The sequence below is a fragment of the Phocoena sinus genome, chromosome 1 (genome assembly GCF_008692025.1).
Source record: "Phocoena sinus isolate mPhoSin1 chromosome 1, mPhoSin1.pri, whole genome shotgun sequence".
Classification (NCBI taxonomy): domain Eukaryota; kingdom Metazoa; phylum Chordata; class Mammalia; order Artiodactyla; family Phocoenidae; genus Phocoena; species Phocoena sinus.
In genome coordinates, this window is record NC_045763.1 from 103,297,776 (window position 1) to 103,323,508 (window position 25,733).

The window sequence follows — 25,733 nt, forward strand, 5'->3', positions numbered from 1 at the left end:
CAGCACATTTCAGAGACAGTCCTTTCTTTCACTGGTTGGAAAGGGCGTGGGGATGCAAAGGTATTTTCATATTTGTAAAAGCAATACTATGGATCCTTCAGAACACTTAAATAGAGCAGAGTTAACTCTAAGACTAAACACAAATAGTTTCTGACCTAGCCACGGATTTGGAATATCCACGTAAGGAATACCCATCTTGAGCAAAAAGGAAAACCGACTATAGAATTTTGAAAGCCTGTCTTGGTTACTGAGAGCTCATTTCAACAACTGATTAAACAATATCACAAACTTAACTGACAAACCACTCATCAGCTCAATTTCTTCTATTAATACCCATTTACCTGAATGTACATTTACAGTTGGAGCCAGTCCAGCTGCTGCTGCCACCAGATGGTTTATAGATGCATGCTGAGACGCATCTGAAAAGTAACATCTGGAAATCTTTGAATAACATTCTTCTTGCTAAAATATCCCTGGGGGAACAGGGGCCTCAAAGAGAGAAAAACCCAAACTTTTAATGTATATTGTGAAGGATGTGAGATGTTAAAGTTTTTCTGTCTTAATTAAAAGTTCCAGAGAAGAAAACAGAAATTAATCTAAAATTCTAATTGAAAAAGCATTAACGCTATCGATAAAGGAGTATCACCTTTCAAATTGTATTATGATATCATTTATGAGAGCTCATCTTTAATACAAGTTTATGAAAATGCCCAACCACTCATAAGGTCTACACTCAAAACCATTTGTCCAAACGTGGTGACAGATTTGCACTGACCCTCTACATGCACATTTGCTCCAAGGGGCCTGGAACAAAAAACTTCCCTGGGTTGTTCCCAGGTTTAATGAGATAATGAATGTGAAAGTGCTTTGTAGAATGAAGAACACTTTGTAAACTGTAAAGGGCTACATTAACACAAGATTAGTCACTGTTAAAGACAAACTGTTTGACAGAACTCATAGTACAGCAAATAATCGTGGGTAGAGCAAAGAAAAATGATTAGCTCAGGCAGATACAAAACCACAACTAAGTCTTTATTTTCAGACCAGTGATCAAACCACCACAATTAAAGGGTCAGCTCGCATTACAGACCTGGGGTGGAGATGGGGAGGCTGTTCCTGTTTTTTTTCCTAACTTTGAAAATACTCTATATAGAATATTATCCTAATTTGGGACTTCCTTCCCTACCTGTGATTTCAGACTTTCTGGGGCCACAGGGTTATTATCAAGTATCCATGGATCCTTAATGCTGAGCCAGCCCTGAGAGTAGCCTGGACAATGTGTACTTACTAGGCTCTGGTAAATATTTATTAAATGAATGAATGAACCACCGCATTCATTTACATACTAGTGTATTTCAAATTATGTAAATACCATTGTATTTAGATTACCTATGGCTGCATAACAAACTACTCCAAAACTTACTGGCTTAAAACAACAATGATCTTGTCATTTCTCATGATTCTGTTGGTTGCCTGGGTTGTCCTGCTGGTTCTACCTGGGATCATTCATGTGGCTGCATTCAGCTAGCAATCAGCTGGTGACTGGACTGATAGCTCAGCTGGGATGGGTGGGCCTCTCTCTCCCCTTGTGAGGCTAGACCAGCTTCCTCATATGATGGCAGCTAGGTTCCAAGAAGGCAAACCCCAGAGAGCAAGCACTTACCAAGGTATTGCTGTGTCAAGTTTATTGATGTCCCCTTGGCCAAGCAGGTCACTCCATCCAGAGTCAATGCGACAGGAAACTAAACCAAGGGGTTGTTTTTTTTTGGACCAATAGTGTGACAATCTATAACAGTGTGATTAATTAATTGCAAATTCAGAGTTACTGAATTCATAAGAGCTTTTGGTCATAATGTTCTCTCAAGCATCAGAATGTTCATTAAAGTTCAGACATTCTTGTGAGGCTCCACTAAATTGTTTGGCAGTTTAAAGGGATCCTTGTAATCAAAAGAGATGGAAGGAATTTAAAGTATTTGATCTTATTGATATATTTGGGATGAGATTTGAGGTATTTGGAAAATGTTGCTTTAATATTTATTATGTTCTCCACCATAGTAGGACGATGAGTGCTAACTGAAGAATGTTTAAAAAGTTAATACAGGGGCTTCCCTGGTGGCGCAGTGGTTGAGAGTCCGCCTGCCGATGCAGGGGACCCGGGTTCGTGCCCCGGTCCGGGAGGATCCCACATGCGCGCGGAGTGGCTGGGCCCATGAGCCATGGCCGCTGAGCCTGCGCATCCGGAGCCTGTGCTTCACAATGGGAGAGGCCACAACAGTGAAAGGCCCGCGTACCGCAAAAAAAAAAAAAAAAAAAAAAAAAAAAGTTAATACATTACTGCACTTTTGCTAGAGGGATAAGATGGGATGTTGGTTCTTTCTCATCCAGGGCAGAGCACATCACCCTTAACGCCTGAGGCCCACCCCTGGCTCCTATGACTTTAATGTGGCAGAAATCAAGGATAAAGTACCAAAAGTCAACTTTTGCAAAAAAAAAAAAAAAGCAACGTAAAAAGCTGGCAACTGACAAATATAAAACTTCTACTTTTACATACTAGTTCTATAGTGCCAGCCAATAACTATAGAGTGAGAAAGGCATCAAACAGTAACAGGAGAGCAGGCAGGGGAAATGGCAGGTGAGTGAATGTGCCCACTGACAGAGAATCTAGTGGTCATCCTGTTCAGAGGGGTGAAGTCAGAAGTGGGAACTTAAGTGTCTTGGTGAGTTGGATATTTTCCTTGGTGATAATGAGTCTGTGCTTTCTTTGGGCGATCAATCAACTAGCGATGTCGAGAGATCCAAAAGGAGAGCAGTTCCCTTCCAGGGGAGCCTCCCTACAAGGACGCTCGCTACACGTGTGGTCAGAAGGCAACGCGTTGGCTTGTGGCCCAACTGCAGGCAGCACCGCTCTGGCTGACCGCAAGGGGCTGCATTTGGGTACGTGGCCACCAGAGTGGCGTAAGTTGTTCACCCCATCTTTATTGGCACCTTCCGGGCCCCACCCACACAGTTTTCTATGTGATCCTGACGTTTCTCTTAAGACCTTTCTAGCAGACCATTTTCCCAGTTTCTCCTCTGTGGCTCAACACTCCTCTCCAGTTTCCTCTTTGTTTACTTGTTCTTTCCATTAATTTACTCAACAAGTCTTGAATGGCAGCTGTGTTCAAAGTTCTCGGTGAGGTCCTGGAGCTACACGGGGCAAATACAGTTGGTTAAGGAAGACATATCCCCAAATAGCCTCCAAAACGCAGGAAGTGCTAGTAAATGTCACACGTGGTAGAATAAAGGGTCAGAGGAAGGAACTGATCATTTACGACCACTGCTTCTCAGCTTGCTTCACGGCCCCTTTTCCTCTTTGCCAGGATTCACTTTCCAGCTGCTTCTGTCTCCCTCACCAGCCACCCAGCCACTCTGGCTTTGATACTTCGTCCCAGCCCTGATCATTCTCCTTAAATCCCAACCACCCTTTCCTCTCTCTATTAGATGTTGTCATTGAAGGATTCTGGATCTTCAGTCAGGCAGCATGGTGGCTAAGGCTGAACTTATTCTTCTGGGACCTACTGTCACTCCTGTATTCCCAGACTCAACAATGGCTACAAGTAACCTACAAGAAACCTTAAGTAGTCTTGGACATATCCTATCTCTGGGCTCCTGAATTTACCTTGCCAAATACTTGTGGGTTTTACCTTCGTTTTACCTGGGAAATGCCTCATCTCATCCTCTTCCTATTAATCCCCAGGACCATCACACCAACCTACTAACTGGACTCACACCTCCATCTCTTTCTTCTCTAAACTATACTCCAGGGACTTCCCTGGTGGCACAGTGGTTAAGAATCTGCCTGCCAATGCAGGGGACACAGGTTCGATCCCTGGTCCAGGAAGATCCCACATGCTGCAAAGCAACAAGCCTGTACACCACAACTACTAAGTCTGCGCTCTAGAGCCCTCGAGCAACAACTACTGAGCCTGCGTGCCACAACTACTGAAGCCCGTGCGCCTATAGCTTGGGCTCTGCAACAAGAGAAGCCACAGCAATGAGAAGCCCGCGCACCACAACGAAGAGTAGCCCCCGCTCGCTGCAGCTAGAGAAAGCCCGTGCACAGCGATGAAGACCCAATGCAGTCAAAAAAAAAAGAAAGAATAAAAATCATAGGCTCAAGGGCCAGCCTGATAAACTATCCTCCACTGAGACCAGGGTGATTTTTTTTTTAATATATAAAGTGATCATGTCACTTCTGTGCTTCAGAACTTTATCATTGTACCCAGAGTAAATTTTTTGGCATGGCATAGAAGACTGTCCGAATGTGATCTCAGTTCCAATATGTTAATACTTCCCCTCCACCGCTCCACCCTGCCCGCACCACACACACACACACACACACACACACACACACACACAGATACTTTTAACTCCTTCAAAAAGCTCCTATGGGAAAAAAAGCATGAAAGTCTCAAAAGTGAAGAAAATCGATTAGTAGAGTACCTTCTGTGAAATGCTGGCCTTGCCTAGTGTGATTGTCAGGGACGGTCTAACTCTATACGGACTGTGCACCTCTGATTGCCTTTGGTGGGCGAGGCTGTTTCACAACTCTAGAATTAGAGGTTAAGTTGTGGACAATGGATGGTAATGCAGATGTCTTCTTCCACAACAGGGCAAATGATTCCTTTTCATAACTATGCAGATAAATTTTGTCTCACAGAGACTACAAACTACTGTAAGCCGAATCTTGATTCAAACTGATTTTAACATCTTACTGGTTCCCTCATTAATTAAAGAATTACATAACATCCTTGGTACATGTTCATTTTAAATTTCTGTGAGAGTCATCAATTTACCACTTGACAATATTTTGAGGATTTTATCAATCATCACCAAGATGCTCCAGTGTACTTTCCTGGGGGAGCCAGGGAAACTGCTTTGGAAGAGAAGTCTCCCTCCTGGGTTGCTTATGCCTAAGCCCATCTTTTCTTTGCCTCCAGAGTGCTCCTTAATTGACAACAGAACCTTAACTTTTTTCCTCAGTTTTTTATATCAACAAAAATTATGTGTTGTATGCATCAGCTTACACATAATTTTCAATATTTTAGGAAACTTAAAACCTTGAACTAATATTTTTTTACATAAATTTATTTTTTTTATATTTATTTTGGGCTGCATTGGTTCTTCATTGCTGCACATGGGCCTTTCTCTAGTTGAGGCGAGCGGGGGCTACTCTGTTTTGGTGCGCGGGCTTCTCATTTCAGTGGCTTCTCTTGTTGCGGAGCACAGGCTCTAAGCACGCGGGCTTCAGTAGTTGTGGCACGCAGGCTCAATAGTTGTGGTTCACGGGCTCTAGAGCGCAGGCTCAGTAGTTATGGTGCACGGGCTTAGTTGCTCTGCGGCATGTGGGATCTTCCCAGACCAGGGATCCAACCCGTGTCTCCTGCATTGGCAGGCGGATTCTTAACCACTGCACCACCAGGAAAATCCCTTGAACTAATATTAATTGAGCCAATAAAAGGAAAATACTGGACACAAGTATTGATATTTATTTACTTTTGTTTTCATTTTCATATGCTATAGAGTGGTTATATTGGGAGTCATTTAATAAACATGGTCATTTTTGCCACTTTAAGAAGGTGTACAAGGATTGGGTGACAGTAGAAAGTTGTGCTTTGTGTATTTGAGATCTTTCTCTGGCCTGCTAAAATGCTTGTATACGACTAAGGTCAATCATCTATTGTGCAGTTTTCTTTATAAAACAGAAATTAATTACTTTGATTAAAAGTAATGGTAATATAAGTGGTTAAAACTATATAAGAACAATAGTGATGAAGAAAAACAACTTTATGCATTTTTTTATTTTCAAGGGAGAAAGAATAGTTTCATCCTAAAATAAGAGTTTGTTACAGTCAGAATAAGAATGAAGGACAAAACTCGAGAAAAGTACATTTTATTTGCTATGGTTTTTGGGTTTTTTTAATTTATTTATTTAATTTATTAATTTTTGGCTGCATTGGGTCTTTGTTGATGCGTGCGGGCTTTCTTTAGTTGCGGTGAGCAGAGGCTACTCTTCACTGCAGTGCGTGGGCTTCTCATTGCAGTGGCTTCTCTTGTTGTGGAGCATGGCCTCTAGGCACATGGACTCCAGTAGTTGTGGCACGTGGGCTCAGTAGTTGTGGCTCGCAGGCTCTCGAGCGCAGGCTCAGTAGTTGTGGTGCACAGCCTTAGTTGCTCTGCTGCATGTGGGATCCTCCTGGATCAGGGCTCGAACCCGTGTCCCCTGCATTGGCAGGTGGATTCTTAACCACTGTGCCACCAGGGAAGCCCCTTGCCTTGGTTTAAAGCATCTCAGTCTGAAAATAAATTTATGAACTCTTAAAATTTTGATGGGCTTGCTTCCCTGGTTTATTAATGCCCTCGTTTACAACGTGAAAGATTATTTACCATCTCTGTCATCTACCTAGAAATCAAAGATTCCATGTCTTTGCAGAATAATTTTCTGTGACGATGTTGACTTTATGATGTTTTTGATTATTTTCTTAAAGTTTCTTTACTTGTGAAAGGGCTGAGTTTCTATAGAATTGTATTATTTTCTTCTGTTTATTTTTAAATATTTTATTGTAATTAGATTAAGTTGGTAAGTTGGTATTGTTTCTCAATCACCCATGATCCCATTTTAATCAAGTGATTAAGATAGGATTAAAACTCCTCTGACAAGCTTTTTAATTTTGTCCTCCCAAGATCGAGCCCTAAGCTTAGAAAGAATAAAGTAAAGTTTCCGGAATATTATTTGCACCTAAACCTATCGTTGAGGTAACCTAAAAGGCCCATGGAAAATGGCAACAATTTGTTATTTTGCCTCATAAAAGGAGCAATGTTAGAAATAATTAGGTTTGTTGACATGCCCATATTTCTTAACAAGCTCAACATTATTGTAAAAGCTGCATAAGAATTACCAACTCATGGGGCTTCCCTGGTGGCGCAGTGGTTTGAGAGTCCGTCTGCTGATGCAGGGGACACGGGTTCATGCCCCGGTCCGGGAAGATCCCACATGCCGCGGAGCGGCTGGGCCCATGAGCCATGGCCACTGAGCCTGCACGTCCGGAGCCTGTGCTCCGCAACGGGAGAGGCCACAGCGGTGAGAGGCCCACGTACCGCAAAAAAAAAAAAAAGAATTACCAAATCATGAAAAAATCTTCCATGAATTAAGTTAGAATAGGTAAACTATTATTAATATAAATTTTTTAAATTGTATGCTTTATGTGAAATCCCTGGAAACTTTTCAGTGTACTCACTGTCCTTAATATGTTTTTACTTTCAGGGGAAATCACTGCTCAAACTCATACGAAATGTCCCCCAGGAGAGGATTTTATTTTTCTATATACTGATATGATCAGTTAATGTGATAAATTAACCTCAGCCTTTCTGTCTTCGTCATTTACAAATAATTTTTGCTTTAGTTTGATGCTTGCCTGATGGCTCTCTCATAAGCTATAAACTAGAGTTTCTCTTGTCAACTAAGAAAGAGTCTCAGAGCTTCATGGGAAGGATTGCATCAGGGACTTTGAACCATTGATACTCCAAAGAATAGATTCTCAGGGACAAGCTTCTGAGCTGACTCCGCTTGGACAACTTCAGACCACACCAGTGGACTGGGTGGGATTTCCAGGACTCATTTTAGTCTGGAAGCAAATGGCTTTCTGAAAACAAACTGCTGACAGAAAACTCAGCAGCAGAAGAATTAATTATATTATTAATTGTGAACTATAGTATATTAAGAATTAATCACTTACATCAGATTGAGTGAACTTGATGAGCTAAGTTTAATTGGAGCTACTCGTTTGGAGTATTGTTCATGTTGCTTTTGTATGTCTGTGTTTGTAGGGTTTTTTTCTTCATTGGATACATCAGGAAACCCTTTCTCTTTCTTCTTAAGCTAACTCTAACCTTCACTGTAGTAGACTCTGCTTTGCTACCTGAAGTTAAGCAAATGGTACCCAATTCTCCCTGACACTCCTCTCCCCTCATCCTTCAATTCAGAAACTCTTATAGTCTCCTAACTTTCCTTGAACAATATAGTTATTGCATGGGTTTAATTAAAATGTCTTCTTTTTGCCAGAATATAATTTAAAACACTGACTTGACAACCAAAGCCATCCACTCTATTTAGAGAAAGACGGAGCACCATATTTAAGAAAGATTCCCATTTAATTAGATATGAAAAAAGCAACATATGTGGAGCCAGTGCTCACAAAGCTCTCTATCAGGGAGATTGTGAAAGCTTTGGAAAGGGGCAAAGAAGAGGACCTAGTGTCCTATCTAGACCACCCTCTAGGTTATCTCTCTGCTATTCATTGTCTTTGTGCTGTGACACAACTCTGTATGTTGTAGAAATTAATAATACATTTTATTCTCATCCATGGAAAAGCAAATTGTGTCTGGTGAAGATGCACCTGATTACTGCCCTGTGGATGCTAAGTGGTTTCACATAATTAAGCAAATTTATTTCTATATTCCTGATGGCCTATATAAGTATCTCCTCTTTGATTTCTCCTTTGAACTAGTTATAATGCCCTGCTGTTTCCCATATTAGTAAATGGGTTAAATAAAGCCTTTGGCATGAGTTTATTATCATGATTTTACTTTTGTTAAAAATTTTTATTTTTTTTAACAGTTTCAGAGGTTAGCCTAGCTACCCAATGGATTTACCTGACAGAAACAGGTAAATTGCATTGCCTCAGGAGTGCGCTCCATGGGGGCGTTAACCCAGATATATCTCTTCTTGACACCCACAGGTGAGTTCCAAGTGACAACAGAATTTAACTTTGCTAACTCTCCCCTTCTCTGGTTTATTTTTATTCTTCCCTACTGGATTTTTGTTTTTGTTTTGTTATGGCCGATGAGTTAGTTCCCATTGTTGGTAGGAATGATTAGGAATTTGGTTTTATAATCTCACAATTCGGGTGATTTCTCTAGAAGGATGACAGACATCTATTCTCTGTTGGGAGAGATGACAGATAATTCAGTTCAGTAGGGTTTTTTGTTTGCTTGTTTATCCATTTGTCCTTTTATCTAAAATCAATTAATCATTTAGTGCACAGTGGGAGAAGAACAGCTCTTTGGTATATTTATAACTGAAATTTTTTTGTTTGTTTCTGTATTTATCTGTGGCTGAAGTTGCAGATTTAAAGCTATAAGCGCTCTGCGTGTCTGTCTGTCTGTCTGTCTCTAATTCAGAAAGGCCTTTATCGCTCATTGTAAGACTATGGAAAGATTTCCTATTTTCTGAAGGCTCAAGGTTTGTCATGAGTTTGCAGTCCAGCTGTTGGCCAGGGCTGCAGTTTTCGTGTGAAATCTCGACTGGGCAAGAATCTGCTTCCAAGTTCACTCATGTGGTTGTCAGGACTCAGTTCCTCATGGGCTGGTGGGCAGAGGTCTTCAGCTTCGCACTGGCTGTTGGGCAAAAGCCCTCCTCAGTGTCTTGCTACATGGGCTTCTCTAGAGAGCAGATCACAGTGGCAGCTGACTTTCCTCAGGGTGAGCCAGAGAGCAGGAGAAAGCTGCCAAGAAGGAAGTCATGGTCTTCTTGCAACCTTGGTATCAGAAGTAACATCTCATCACTCTGTCATATTTTATTCATTGGAAGAAAGTCAGTAAGTCCAGCCTACGCTTAAGGAGAAGCAATTACAGAAGGTATGAATACCAGGAGGTAGACTCAGTGATCGTCTAGAGGCTGCCTACCACAGATCTCAAAGAGCTTTTGTATATGTGGGTTATAGAACTGTCAATATTTCCCATAGTAGAAATTGATATTCAGAAATTTTACAAATATTTATTACTTGGCTCATTTAAAGATAGCAATGATAGATGCATTTCATGTTAACATGAATAACATCTTAGCATTATTATTAAAATAATTTCAATCTCATGGACCCCTGAGAGAGAACTGCTATCTTAAAGTGTCAGTTTGCTCCAGAATGTGAAAGAGCACAATGAAGAAAAAAGCTTGGAAAGTTACGTTTCTTTTCCTTGGTTTAACATACCTGCATCTGAATAGAAAGTAATGAAATATGTTAAAATATAGCAAAGTCCATTCAATGCCAATGGGCTTACTTGGTTTACCAACGAATGCATTTGACTATAACATGAAAGGTTATTCTCTGCCTTCTTCATGACCTTCCTGTGTAGTAGAAACTCTGGGTCTTAACAGCATAATTTTCAGGACTTTATATTGACTGTATTAAGGCCTTTATTATTTAAGAAAAAACAAAACAAAACAAAGAGTCCTCTCTTACAAAAGAACTAAGGTTCTTTTCCATCCCATGTTATCTTCTGTGTTTATCCTTTAATGTGTGATTGTCATTTTGATTGAGTAGGTAACCAAGTTCTGTTTCTCTTCGCCCATGACCCTATCTTAGTCAAGTGTCCAAATTTCCTCTTACAACATTTTTTTTTAAAATGTTTGCCTACTCAAAATTAGATCCTAGATATAGGAAAGAATAAAACTTTAGGATCTCTCTTACATCTAAAACTATCTCTCCAGTTCCCTGGAAAATCACAAAATTTGTTCTTTTACCTTATAAAAAGAGAGGTATTAGAAAGAATTTGATTTATTTGATGTGCTTTTACTACAAGAGTTACATGGGAAGAGTTGTCACATCAGAAAAGATACTCATTCTACCCTAGGTTAAATTTGGATAGATAAAATGTTATTAATATAAATATTCCAGGAATTGTATGCTTTGTGGGAAGTCCCTGGGTAATGGTCAATACCCTTGCTGTTATAATGTTTTTTCCCTCTAGGATAACTGATCAAAACTCTGATGAAGTAGTTTTGCAGCATTTTCCTACACTTGTCAGAGTCCTGGAGGTGCTTTGCCTGATATTAGAAAACAACAGTATCTTGTTAGCCATAATAATTTTGCATATTATTAAAATGTTTAATTGGCCACAATCTTCTTTTATTTGCATAAAGCATCTTCTAGGCCAGTAGATGTCAAGCCGGATGCACATCAGACTTATTCTTGGAGTTTTATAAAAATTCAAATATCTAGGCCCTACTCTACACCTACTGAATATTTTTTTTATATACAGCAGGTTCTTATTAGTTATCTATTGAATCTTTTTACTTAATATTCTAAGAAAAAATATGCCTTTAGACTATTATATGTTAACCTTAAGATTTTTCTATCTTTATTTTATGTGCCATTGAAATAACCAAATTTCTTCAACCAGTGTATTTTTCATGTTACGAAACTTCACCAGACCTTTCACATTTGAAAATGGTCAATTATAAAATAACCATAGCCATTATTATTTCTGTGTTGTGGAAATTTTTTTTAAAAACCACCCAAATGAAAATAAGCAAAGCCTATTTTTTCTGAGCTTACTATAACAAGGGAGTCAGCCACCATTGCTTGCATCTTGGCAGAAACTCAAAGGCGGGTAGAGGAGTGGGAAAGCTCTGTAGTGGGAAAAAAGGGAAGGCTTCAAGTATGCCGTGATTGGAGGCTGTTGACCTGGAGAAACTGGAGGTGTCAAATTAGAAATGGCACATCCTGTGTGATTGGTTGGGGGGGCACATTTAGCTTTGCTGGTTGGTTCTAAGTTGGAAGCTAGGGCAAAAATTCAGGAAGCTGTCAGTTTTTAATCAAGTGTTGGCCATTTGGGGCTGATTGCTACAGGAATTACCATTTGGCTTCTTGGACGGGTTGGCTTCTTGGGCTGGTTGCTGCAGGTTGTGGGTCAGAGTTCTACTTTTATATATAGTCTGGCCCTAGTCCATTGGTGTATTCAGTCTCCCATCATCATTTACAGATAGCTTTTGTCTCACTGTCTTCAAGCAAGTTGCTTGCTTGAAGTCTCCTCTATAAGCTACAGGCCAGCATTTGTGTCTTCAGCAAAGGACAGTCTTAGAGCCCACCTTGTGGAGATGGACAGTACCACATCCTACGAACTATTGATGCTTCAAAGAGTAATCTCTCAGGTCCAGGATTCTGTGCTGGCTCTGCTTAGACAACTTTCAGAAAACAGCAAGATTTCCAGGACTGCTTTTAGTTCAGAAACAGACAGCTTCAGCTTCATGAAAACAGACTACTAACCCAAGATCCTGCCGAACAAGAATTAATGACATAAGACTGAATGAACTAATGAAAACCATTTTTGTGACTATTCATTCTGAATACTGTTGATATCATTTTCATGTATTTAAGAACGTCATTTTACTTTCTTCCTAAACTTTCCATAAACCAAATCAATTTAGTAAACTCTACTTTTGTAAACCGAAGTAAAACATTTAAAAATGGTATCTGGAGACTTCCCTGGTGGCGCAGTGCTTAAGAATCAACCTGCCAATGCAGGGGACACGGTTCAAACCCTGGTTCAGGAAGATCCCACATACCGCCGATCAACTAAGCCCGTGCACCACAACTACTGATCCAGTGCTCTAGAGCCCATGAGCCACAACTACTGAGTCCGCGTGCCACGACTACTGAAGCCCCCGCACCTAGAGCCTCTGCCCTGCAACAAGAGAAGCCACCGCAGTGAGAAGCCCGCGCACCACAACGAAGAGTAGACCCCGCTCGCCGCAACTAGAGAAAGCCTGCATGCAGCAACAAAGATCCAATGCAACCAAAAAATAAATAAATGAACTAATTAATTTTTTTAATGATATCTGATTATCCCTGGACCCCAAATCAGAAGTTCTGAATTCTGACTTTCCTTACTTTCCGTGGCGATGCAGTTACTTGCACAAGTTCTTACCAGGATATAATTGGGCAAATGGATTGTGCGACCAAGACCTTAGCTGGAGTGTCACACTTGAGAATGATCCTCATTGAATTAGGTATGAACAGCCTCTTTTAAGGAGCAAGGGCTGACTTTACTCATCAAACTGATGCCCACAAAGCCCTACTGGAAGTCTAAGTTGGGTTCCTGATTTCTAGGGTCCCATTCTCACAGATGGTAAAGAAGGTCATTTCCTGGAAAGCCAGAAACCTTTGTCAATTTGGGGGACCTGGAGAAGAGTGGATTTTCCTTTAGTTTATGGATACTGCAGGTAGAGTCTAGTGGACAGAGTTTCTTGGGTTCGGCTTTCTAACATGCTCTTCCCTCCGCCTAAAGTCCCTACCTCTACTTCTCTATCAGAAGGATTTCCACACCAAAGCCAAACAATCCTTCTAGACTGAACTAAAATTCCTCCTCCTCTGGGAAAGGCTTCCCGGCTCCTCCTCTAGATAGAACTCTCCCTCCAGGATTCTCAAAGCACTTGCACATTTTCATTATCCAAGAGGCCTAGAGCAGAGCACAGTACATGGCATCACATGGCAGATGAACAAAAAAGGAGGGAAGGAAGGAAGGCAGCAGGAAGGAAGAAGGGAGAGAGAGAAGACTTGCAGCTAAGAAGAAATAGTGTGTGGTTTAAATTTCAAGAGAGACTGGATTTTAAAATTGGAGAGGGAGCTCAGACTTAGGCTCTCAGTAATGCTACCTCTTAGCCACTTTGGCCTACTTTGGGGTCTGCTGCTAGACTCCTTTCCCTCCCTCCCTCTCTCCTTCCCTTCCAGGAATGGGGACATGAAACATCTAGTCTGTAATCCTCCATCCCTTACTCCTGCGTGAGCCAGCAAGTTACCTAATCTCTGTCAGCCCTCCGTTTCCTTATCTCTGGAGAGGGAAAAGCGATATCCACAGTCTGGGGTGGCTCGTGATGTCTGTAAAACCTTTTAGCCGGGTTCCTGGCCAGAAGTAAATGCTGGCTATTGTACTGTTATCATCGCCACTCCCCCCTCCAGGAATCCCAGTGCCTGTCCCATTAGCAAGTTAATAAGCAGCCTGACGTCACTGTGCTTCCTTGACACATCTGTAGTCCTCAGTGGCCCTTCTGCCTGCCAAGTCTTCTCCCTCTGGAGGTCAGGGTCCGGAGTTAGTGATTTTTGCTAGCCGGGTGTGTGTTTCTGAGACTCCTGAGGCTCTGATGCCCACTCTGCTCCCAGTCTGCAGAACTGGTATCCAGAGAATTCTCTGCAGCATCCCCTGGGCATAGTGTGTGTGTGTGTGTGTGTGTGTGTGTGCGCGCGTGCGCACGTGTGCGTGTATGTGTGTGTGTGTGTGTGTGTGTGTGTGTGTGTGTGTGTTTTGGCAGTGGAGACGCTGGGCTGCGAGGCACAGCCTCTTGGGTGGACCTCCGCCGAGACACTGTGTTGGGGAAGAGCCAGCCGCCCGCCGGGAGGAAGCAGGGAAGGCTGGGCAGCACCCTCACCCTCCCACCCCCGCCCTCCCCCCACCCCCTCACCCGCCCCCACCCCCGCCCTCCCACCCCCGCCCCCCTCACCTGCCCCCTCCCGCCACCAGGCACGGGCCCTCCCCACCTCTGCTTCACAGGTGGACCAGGGCTCCCTCAGAGGGGAGGGAGGAGACGCACGCTAGAACTCACCGGTACTATGAAGTACCTGCTCCGTTTCAGATCCTCTGTGACCCTCTGGGGCAAGGCCTTCATAACCTGAGAAAGACCCCATCTACTTCCATTTCTTGAAGCTTCTATTTTTAAGAAATGCATAAATGCCAAAATGGGGTCATAAAAAGGGCAATTTATACATTATTCTTTGATGCTTTTTAACAAAAAAGCACCAACTGAATGACCACATTTGGAGACAATATGGGGGTCACATTTCAGGCTTACTGTGCAGGGGAGACCCAGGCCGCCCGGCCCTGCCTCCGCAGCCCTTGCTGTCCGGTGTGGTCCTCTCCCTCTGGCGGTGGACGTGGCGGGACGTGCGGTGTGTGTCAGAGGGAGCGGACTGTGCACGTGACGGGAAGTGGGGGGGCTGTAAAAACAAGGCTGGGTGCTGGGCCTTGAGGGGGACACAGCTTCCGCCCAATCTGGGTGTGCGGGGAACCAAAGGACCCCAGTCCTCCCTTCAAAGCCCTACCCAGCCTCGGAGCCAATCCAGTCCAAACTCCGGTCATGGTAAATGGTCATTTCTTTGACCCGGAGGTCACAACCACGTCGCCTTATCGCCGGAGCAGATCCCCACGCTCAGCCCTGGGCTCCAGGAGCACCGTCAGGCACGCCTGGAGTTGTGGATGTTCCCCGGGGCCCTGAGAATGAGAATGAGAAGGGCAGGACTGAGGAGTGGGAGGGCCCTGGGGCGAGGGGAGGATTGACGAACAACCACGCAGATGATCGTGGAGACGTCAAGCCTCCCCGTCTCAGAAAATTAGAATTCAGGCCCCCGGACTGTGTGTTGAGAGGATGGGTTGGGGGCCACTGGATGGGCCCAGCCCAGTCTGACCAGGTCTGCAGCTGGCCTGCTGCCTCTCGGTCCCTGCGCTGTCCTTGGTCCAGAGAATGCAGCAGGAGAGCCCTTGCACTTGCCCTGGGACCTAATGGCCAAGCTGAGGGCTAGTCTGATTCAGTTCTAAGCCACGAGGCACAGCCATGGGAATAGAAGTCTCTGGCCAACCCTCTGGATTCCTAGGCATACAAGGAGGACATGGCAAGAGGAGAGACCCTTGCCCTGGGTCCCCCCTTCTCCCCCACGCTGTCCCCAGCCAGGCTCGTGTGATAGGCACATGTTATCTCTTTGAATATGCACAAAACATGGAAGATGCACATGGTCGTTTCCCGCTGTTCCACGTTAGGCATTAAGAAACCTGCCCCAAGTGTCTACTGTGGAGTAAGTTTTAGGGCCAAGCACAGGCACCTGTGGCTCCCAAAATTCAGCACCTGCTCCCAACATCATGTTGAAATTGCAAAGGGCTGAACACCAAAGGGCGTCTTTCCTGGTCCCGGTCTCTTATGCTGATAGCCTCGTCTTGTTCTTCCATGATCCCTGTTCTGCCTTCTCCTCTCTGCCCTCTGCCTTGGCTGAACTTCACACCAGCATCAAAGGCTCCCCTGCCCTCTAGTTTCCCACTGGGCTTGGCAAAGGGAGGCCCCCACGGAGACCCAAGGAAGAGAGATGGGAGGAAGCAGGCAGAGGAGACGCGAGGAAGGCAAGGTAGGGGCATTTCCCCAGCCCTGGCACTCCAAGTCCTGCTTCTCCCACTAGATTCCAGTCACTGCCCTTGCACTGGACCCTTGGCCCAGGGATGGTAATGGCTCTCTCCCCGCTGTTGCTAGCATTGCTGGAAACATCATCTCTCGTTGGTTTTCCGTAATCCTGCCCCTTCCCTCGTACCCTGCTCCCTCATGAAACCCTCCTCGGTCACCCTGTTCAGGTGTATCTTCTCTCTCCCAGGGGTTCCTGACTGAGCTCTCCTGTTTGCTCCCTCTTCTCAGCTTGTGGTACTCTTGTCTTCCCTCTTTGCATACCCCGTGGTCCCCCGGGTCTACTCTTCCCTTCCCAGCCCCCCTCCACCAATCCTCCTCTGACACAAGATGGAGCTATTGCTTCTGAGGAAAAGGATACAGGATGCCCCTGGCTCTGCGGGGCAACCCAGGCCCTTGTGTCTGACCATGAAACGTAAAGCTTGGCCTGTGCTGGGGACACATGGACACCTGGGTGGGAGGGGGCAGACCCCTGGCTCTCCACAGCTGTGCCTCTCACTGGGTCTGAGGAGGCTCTCACCAATACCTCCTAGACCTGTGTGATGGAACAAGTGTGGTCCCAGGAAGTCAGTCAGTAGAGGATTCTACCTGCTCCCTACCAATCACTCTAGGCTCTTCGGGGCAGACCTTCCTCGGGGTGACTGACAGTGTCAGTGTAGGTATTTTAGTCTTTGCCATTCCTTCACTGTGGGAAAGGGTTGGCAGAAATCCTCTTACAGAATTTCTTTTAAAGAATCCGGAGGAGCCTTTTACAAGTCCTTTTTACATTCCGGCTGAGCGATTGAGCGCAAAACTGGAGATTTCATGTGGTTTGGCGCCATCTAGTGAGTCAGGGGCCACCTGTCTACCTGTCGGTCACGCAGCTCTCCTGGAAGGCAGTTTGCCTTCTCGCTGGGCAGACGTTCTCTGACTTAGGTGTGCAGGAAAGTCATCCGGATGCTTGTTAAAAATGAGGATTCCTGGGCTCTACCTGAGGTTTTAACTCAGGAGGGAATCTAGGAATGTGCTTCTCTAACTAGCATCTCAGACGTTTGTGAGGCAAGGCTCTGGCCCACACGTTGAGAACAACTCTCGTGAAGAACTGTATCTTCTAAGTGTCCTGCTTTGCGTGGATAATTATGTACACTGACATTGTTCTAAGAACTGCGCTGACCACTCCTAAGTCTGTATCTTCAGCAAAAGCTCCTGAGTTTCAGGCTTGTGTTTTTGACTGGTGGCTTCATAACTAGGACTAGAAATAGACACACAGATTCACCGTGGTCATCTCTGAATCTCTGTACCTCATTCTCAACCCCCTCTTATTCAGGGGAGGGTCAGTCTTTTTTTGTGCTATTCAGGCCTTCAACTGATTGGAAGAGGCCCACCCACGGTATGGAGGGCAATCCGCTTTACTCCATCTATCAGTTTAAATGTTAAGCTCCTTCAAAAACACCTTCACAGAAACACCAGGATAACGTTTGGCCAAATATCTGGGCACCCCATGGCCCTGTCAAGTTGACACGTAAAATTAAGTAAGCATCACAAAGCCACCCTTGTCAACCTGGCACCTATCACGTCATCTTAAACCATATGTAATTTCCAAATAAAGACAATAAGAAGGTCATAATTCCACCTCAAATGAGACAACTGTCCTATGTACAACTGAAAAATGCACTAGCTCCTCCCCCAAAAGAGGAAGTAAAGTCCTTGAGTGACATTTACTCTTCTTCTTGATATCTTGTAGCTTAAATACTATGATGTTAAATTAACAATACTTAAATGTTATCATATAAAGTCAATACATGTTATGCTTCATGATAAAGGAATAAGACAGGGAAGAAAACAAAAATATTTAATATATGTATTATGTATCTTATATATAGATATTATATATAATAATACAAATTATAATATATATAATATATATCTTCTTCCACTACTCATTCACTCATCCCATCTTCCTTTTGCTTCACGGTAGGGTGACCCAAACTTTTATTCCTGAAGGGTCTGAGCCGTTCATTGTCCTGCCTGGATTGGGTAGCTGTCGTTTTTCCATTGATCTTAATCACAGGGCATGGTGATATTTTAAAACACCCTAAGGAATCTCCCATAGTCCCGACATATTCCTCTTTACCGCCATTGTGGAGTCGCAGTCCAATTTCTCTTGATAGTTGGGCTCAGTCACGTAAGTCAGCACAGTAACTCCCTTCTCTGCCTGTTGATTCAGAGGCATGAGGAGCTCAAAGTGACTGAGCGGAAGTCTTAACTCTCAGTTTAATGGAATCATTGTTGTGTCTTCTGGGGCAAGCATTCCTCCCTCTGGAACGAAGACCTCTATGCCAGCAGAGCATAAGGTCATGGGAACAGGAAGCAAAAATTTTGCTAGTGGGTCACTAGGAGTCATCGTGAGGGGTGACACTCCCATTCCCACCCCTTGATGCCTGGACCTGTGAATCTGGGCAATGCAAGGAAGGGCATCATATATTGGGTGCTGATTCGGAGCCTATGTAGCTTTCTGGAGAACCATGCCCCAGTCCTGCAACATATCGCCACCTAGCTGGCACGATAATTGAGTCTTCAAGAGGCCATTCCACTGTTGAATCGAGCCATCTGCTTCAGGGTGCTGGTGAACACGGCAAGACCGGTGAATTCTACAAGCACGTGCCCATCGCTGCACTTCCTCCTGCCTCACTGCCTTCAAACTGGGACATCAGTGTTTTCCTGCCTTCGGACTCAAACTGAAACAGCAGCTCTTCCTGGGTTTTAAGACTGCCGGCCTTCACACAGGAGCTACACCATTAGCTCTCCTGGGGCTCCAGCTTGACAACTGCAGATCCGGGCCTTCTCAGCCTCCATAATCACGTGAGCTTATCCCTTACAATTAAAAAAAAAAAAAATGAGTGTGTGTGGGACGGGGATAGATAGATGGATAAATAGTAAATAGATATAAATATCTCCTATTGCTTCTGTTTCTCTGGAGAACTAATACAGATTCTGGTTTTCGGAGTAATGTTTGACCAAATAGCTGAGCACCCTATGACCCAGTAGAGTTGATATATAAAATTAATCATCAGGGCTTCCCTGGTGGTGCAGTGATTGAGAGTCCGCCTGCCGATGCAGGGGACACAGGTTCGCGCCCCGGTCCGGGAAGATCCCACATGCCGCGGAGCGGCTGGGTCCGTGAGCCATGGCCGCTGAGCCTGCGCATCCGGAGCCTGTGCTCCGCAACGGGAGAGGCCACAACAGTGAGAGGCCTGTGTACCGCAAAAAAAAAAAAAAATTAATCGTCACAACACTTTTTCCTTCTTTTAGATCTTTTAGGCACCACCATATTCCCAAACCATACCAGAAAACTTGAATTCTCCTTTAGACTGTCTTCTTCCTCACCCCTCAGACTACATTGGTTGAAATCATGGCTCTACCATTTACTAGCTGTGTAAACTTAGGGAAGTTACCTAACCTCTCGGGGCCTCAATCTACTCATATGAAAAGACATTTAATAATACCTACCTCATAAGGTTGTTTTGAGACTTAAAGGATATTCCTTGATATCCTTGATATTCAAGGAGCTTAGAAATGTCTAACGCCTAGTAAAGGGCTAAATGTTTATTAAATAAAATAAATTTTATAAATAAATCCAGGGACTTCCCTGGTGGTCCAGTGGTTAAGACTCAGTGCCTCCACCGCAGGGAGTGCGGGTTCGACCCCTGGTTGGGGAACTAAGATCCCACATGCTGTGCGGCATGGCCAATAAATAAATAAGTAAATCCATGTAAAGACTACAGGACAGCAGATAAAAAAATCTTTGAAGCAGAGAAAAGAGAAATTGGCTCTAAAATTGACAATTAAACAGATAAGTGTCTGCTCAAAGACAATAATGAACAACAGAATATAGTGGAATTATATCTTTAATTTGCTGAGAGAAAAGATAACTAGAATTATACAACAATAAAAAATATTTTTCAGGGCTTCCCTGGTGGCGCAGTGGTTGAGAGTCTGCCTGCCGATGCAGGAGACACGGGTTCGTGCCCCGGTCGGGGAGGATCCCACATGCCGCGGAGCGGCTGGGCCCGTGAGCCATGGCCGCTGAGCCTGAGCGTCCGGAGCCTGTGCTCCACAACGGGAGAGGCCACAACAGTGAGAGGCCCGCGTACCGCTAAAAAAAAAAAAAAAAAAAAAAAAAATTTTTCAAATACAAAGGTTAACTAAATTAATTTTGAGGCAAACAAAAACAAGGAGTTGACCACCAAAGACCATCACTAAAAACAAATCCAGAAGATTCTTTAGAAAGAAGAAAAATTATTCCAGAAGAAATATCTGATATGTGGGAAAGAATAATGAGAAAATAAAATAGTAAAGATGTGAGTAAATCTAAGTAATATTGACTATATAGTACAGTAATAATGATAATGCCTTATGAAATAGAAAAGGAGAACAGTGATAGCATGACAATAGCAGAGAAAGTATGTGAGCCTTTAAGCACTTTAGGGGACGGGGGGGGTGGGTAATTTGGAAGGAGGAGGTATCCCTTAGAAGCTTGATAGTGAAAGGAAGGGAGGAAGAAACATTTGAATTTAAGTGTCCTTAGAAACAGAGTATCACAGAATCAGAAGCATGCCACTAACGATGGCACACACACCACCATTCATCAAAGAACCTGAACTCCATTGTACCAACAGAAGAGGGCACTGCTGAACTAAGAGACGCAGTAAGCCAGCCTCTCAGCCTGGGTTCCCACCACAGCAGAGTTTGAGACCAGGGCTTGTATACAGATCACCTGAGAAGTGATCGCGGGGAACAGGTGTGAGGGACTAGGGAAAGAGTCAAAGGAAGGAGGGCAAATCGAGCCAAGGGTGCACCATCAAGCTGGTTACTGCTGTAGGCAACTAGGGCTCTATCTCGCTGGAGGCCCTCTGTGGAGCCCTGTAGAATACAGCATTGTCTGCCCTAGGGATAGAAGGAGCGGGTATTTCATCACTAGTTAAATGTAATTTAATCCCACTGGTTGACGTGGCAACCATGGAGGTGTGCTGTTTGGATCTCCGCTCAAAAAAGAATTTGCCATTTAGTTGAAAGGAGGGCAGCCTCCCGCTGCAGTGCCCACAGGATTGGCCTTGGCTTTGGAATGAGCTGTGTCCTTCTGGGGCAGCATCCAATTAGTGAGTGAGCACAGTGGTGGGTCCTAGGACTTTGCCATACATAGTTAGAGAATGTTTTTCTTGTGATGAGAACTTTTAAGATTTACTCTTAGCAACTGTCAAATATGCAATACAGTATTATTAACTATAGTAGCCATGCTGTACATTACCTCCCCATCACTTATCTACTTTATAACTGCAAGTTTGTACCTTTTGACTTTCTTCACTCTTTTTGCCCAGCCCGCCGATCTGTTCTGTATTTATGAGCTTTGGGGTTTTTTGGGGGGGTGTGGGGCGGGGATTCCACATATAAGTGAGATCATGTAGTATTTGTCTTTGTCTGACTTATTTCACTTAGCATAATGCCTTCAAGTTCCACCTATGGTGTCGCAAATGGCAATATTTCATTCTTTTTTATGGCTAAATAATATAATACATATTAATATACATAAATATATATTAATTTATATAATATATATTTTATATATCCATTCATCCAGTGATGGACACTTAGGTTGTTTCCATAACTTGGATATTGTAAATAATGATGCAATGAACTTGGGGGCACATATATCATTTCCAGTTAGTGTTTTCATTTTCTTTGAATACATTTCCCAAAGTGGAATTGCTGGATCATATGGTATTTCTATTTTTAATTTTTTGAAGACCCTCCATACTGTTTTCCACAGTGACTGTACCAGTTTACATTCCCACACACGGTATCACGTACTGTTTTTAGCTTTCAGGCTTCAGCAGAAATTCTGACACCACCATAAATGTCCAATTCAAGATGAAAAGATGTTCAGCCTCTCTGTAGTCATAGCAATGTAAATTAAAGCAATAATGAAATATCATTTTTGACTCGTAAGGTTGGCAGAAATTAATAAGAGGAATAACAACCAATTTGTAGCAAGACCTGGAGCAATCCTGCAGGGAGCTGATGGGAATGTTGCTATAATTTTTTTCTTTTCTTCATATGGAGAAAGGAGACTTCTGTACCTTGAAAACACTAATTACAGTTCATTGTGGTTTTTTTTTTTCAAAATCTAATATGCAATATATCAAAGTTTTAATTCTTAAAGCCTAGTTTATCTTAAACCTTCGAGCTCAACCTACAAGTCAGTTTCGTCTGTACAAATCCAGCAATGAAAAAGAAGTATAAAAATGGTTTCTACTGGCTCTTTGATTAATGTCAATTAACTTAAGTTTAACAGATTAAATCCTTCTTAAACAGTTACTTCATTTATTTTTTAATTAATCACACTTCCTCAGACATTTGAAAGTACAATCACAAATTCAATATATTGGATTCTTCCAGGTAATTGAAACTCCTGTCGTGGCAGACTTAACAAGAGAAAAATTATTCTCAGCAATTATGAGAACTGCAAATTAATAAATCAGTCTTGCAAATGTGGTGTGTCAGATTCTCTTACCCATTTCCAACATCATAAAAACAGAAAAGCAGACAGCATATATAAAGCAGTAGAATGATTTCAAGACTTGTTACAAATCCCTTACAATATAACCCACTGGAAAGAAATCTGCATCCAGTGTTTCATTATCTCTATAGTTATTTTATACCTGTCTAGGGTTATAAATTGCTACCTCAGGAAACAAAATTATGATCTCAGCTGAATGATTCTATTCCAGCTGCAGGTTGAAAAGTTGACTAATTTTACTGCCTGGTTTGAGATGCGTCTGCACCCTCTTTCTCTATTACTTGCTTACCTGTCTCATCGCCCAGGTACTCTAGTACTTTAGTACTTTTTCTAGAGTACTGTGTTGGCATAGGTGGAGGTGATGAGCCTACATGGGGTGGTCACTCCAGCTAATGGGGCCTCATCCATAACCACAGGCTGGCGAGTTTATACATCCTCATGGGAGAGCCTACCCTCTCCTCCACACCAGGAGGCAGGGAAATGCCATGCAAGCCCACCCCTTGAGAATGCATTCTCCCATTTTAGATCAACAAGGAAGCTTCTGTGATGGGCTTTCTTCTCTGTAAAATTTAACTGTTTACAAACAAGTCCTCCTATAGTCAGCCGGGGAGTACCAGTGGTAACTCTCCTGTTTATGAATCTTTGGGGAACAAAGTCCTTTCCTATCAAAGTCAGCCATGGTTGAAACACAAATAGATGTACCCGCCCCTCATAAATTTTGTTGGCATATCATAGAGTTTGCCAATGGTCCTCTTCTCCCTTCCCTATTCATCCCAGGTGGAGTCACAGACATCTTCCACCGGCCTTCCTAGTTTCTCCACTCCCCTGCCTGTCATCTGGGGGCTAAGAGTAGGTCTTGTCTACATGGACCCAATACTTGGCCACCAGGGATGAGCCCAAACAGGTTCAATTAGCAATTGATCCTACTGCTGCCTTGCTGGTATGTCCAGGGCCAGACTTCCATCTCCACTGGCAGCAAAACTCACTACTAAAACACCGAAACCCTCCCCTAGTCCCCAGCCTCCTTGGGTGGGACCTTCCCCTCCTATACCAGTGCTTCTTCAAGGGTGGCACAGGATCGCTTGAAGCAGATTCATTTGAGGTGCTTGTTAAGATACAGAATCCCAGGCCACATCCCAGACATACTGAATCTCTGGGGATGGACATATCTCCCCTTCAGCTTGAAAGGTGAGTTTTCCACACCAGAGTTTGAGCACCCTCGATCATCCTTGTCTCTGCCTTCCTTGGACCAACGGAGGTGGCATCCGATTCCCCGCTGTGAATGGCGTGGACCTAGGACTCTGTCGACCCTCTGACCATGGGCATCACCTCTGACCAACATGACCCTGGCAAGGAGCCACTTTTTGGGTGTAATTCTCAACCATTTTTACTTAAATCCCAGCATGCTCTGTACTCATGGCTTAACTTATATTCTTGCTTAATTTGACTTGACTGCTTTTGTTTTTTTGTTTGTTTGATTTTTGTGGTACACGGGCCTCTCACTGTTGTGGCCTCTCCCGTTGCGGAGCACAGGCTCCGGACGCGCAGGCTCAGCCACTCCGCAGCATGTGGGATCCTCCCGGACCAGGGCACGAACCCACGTCCCCTGCATCGGCAGGCAGACTCTCAACCACTGCGCCACCAGGCAAGCCCTGCTTTTGTTTTGTATTGCATGATAATTTATTCCATAAGTGCCCCCCTTTTGATAACTTGAAATACTAACGGCACGGTTTAATTTCTCTCTTAGCAAGTGAAGTTTCTGCCTCATTAGGACACGCTCTGAGGGGTCACCAATCACAGACTGGCGGGTTTCAGGCCAAAGAACTGTTTCCTTCAGTTAGTTGTAGAACTGGAAGCCTGTACCGAATTGTGCAGCTGCAGTGTGATCAGTGCTTTCAGGCAGGGAAACGGCCTCCTTTAGGAAAGGCAGTCAATTCTCTTAGGAAAACGGAGCTTTCAGGTTTGAGCTGCAAAATGAACAGGCCGCTCAGCAGCTGGGATGGCCAGGCTCCTGGAGAGCAGGGGTGGGCAGTCCACTCTTTCTTGCTCTGGGCAGCAATGCAAAACCCATCTTTTGCCTCTTCTACTCTGAAGAGTAGCACCCGCATCCTTCCAGATGGACTCTCATCCCCGCCCTTAGCACCTGCCTCTGTGGGTTCTAACCCTCAGGATCTTTCCTCTGCTTCCCAGGTAGATAACTGATAGATGGACCCACACAGGTTATGGATGGTTTGCTGTGTTACCTCTTCTAAGTGAGTCTGAATCTCCATGAGACACGCACAGAGCCATGATGTGTCAGACCTTAAGATGATCTGGTCCAACTCCTCCTCCACGGACAAACAAATGAGCTCAAAGCAGACAATCATCTGAAAAAACACATACTAGGAAGGGGTGGGGCCTAGGTGTGAACTGTCAGAGCCCTGCCCTCCTTCCAGGGCCTTCTTTATGCCCCCCTACAGACATACCTACATGGAGAGAAAGAAGGGACGGTCCCCAGACACTGCCTTACCTCCCTCTGTCCACTGCTCCCTCCAGCCTTAACCTCTTCTCTGCATGCCAGACTCATGCATCCATCTGTCTGCTGACAGCTCCTCTTGGGTGCCCAACAAACACGTCCAAAACCAACTTGTAGCCCACTGCCTTCAATTTCCTCATTTCAGTAACTGGCACGTCTGTCCTTCCAGTCGCTCAAGTCAAACACCCTGTAGTACCCCTTGCTGTCCCTCTTATACCACATTCCATTCACCAGCACATCCTGTGGCCTCCACTTTCTATCCAGGATCTGATCTCTTCTCACCAGCCACACAGTTGGACCAAGGTCCTAGACAACATTTCCTTACATCACCATGGCTCCCTGAACGGCCTCCCAGTGTCTACACCTTTCCCCTTCCTGCAATCTACACTCCACACAGCACCCCGGGTGAACATGGGCCACCCCTCTCTTATGACCCTCCCACGGCTCCATCTCAGGGTAAAAGCTGTGGTTCTCATGGGCCCACAAGTCCTACAGGACATATAACACCCTCGGCCCCTCTTCCTCTCCCATGGCTCCTGTCCACACTCTGCTCAGGCCACCCTGGCCTCCTTGCCCTCCCTCATCCCTCACACTTGCCCAGCCTGCCACAGGATACAGACCTTTGTTCA

The 25,733-nt window shown here is 44.1% G+C and overlaps 1 protein-coding gene and 1 pseudogene across 1 annotated transcript in view; both read left to right on the plus strand.

Moving 5' to 3' along the window:
- Positions 1 to 25,733, plus strand: part of LOC116761628 — a 36,929-nt pseudogene that overhangs the window by 2,530 nt on the left and 8,666 nt on the right.
- VANGL1 (VANGL planar cell polarity protein 1) overlaps positions 18,451 to 25,733 on the plus strand; it is a 77,735-nt gene continuing 70,452 nt past the window's right edge. Inside the window, exon 1 of the mRNA XM_032650965.1 lies at positions 18,451 to 18,874. The gene's annotated coding sequence lies outside the window, so the exon portion shown is untranslated. The remainder of the gene's footprint in view (positions 18,875 to 25,733) is intronic.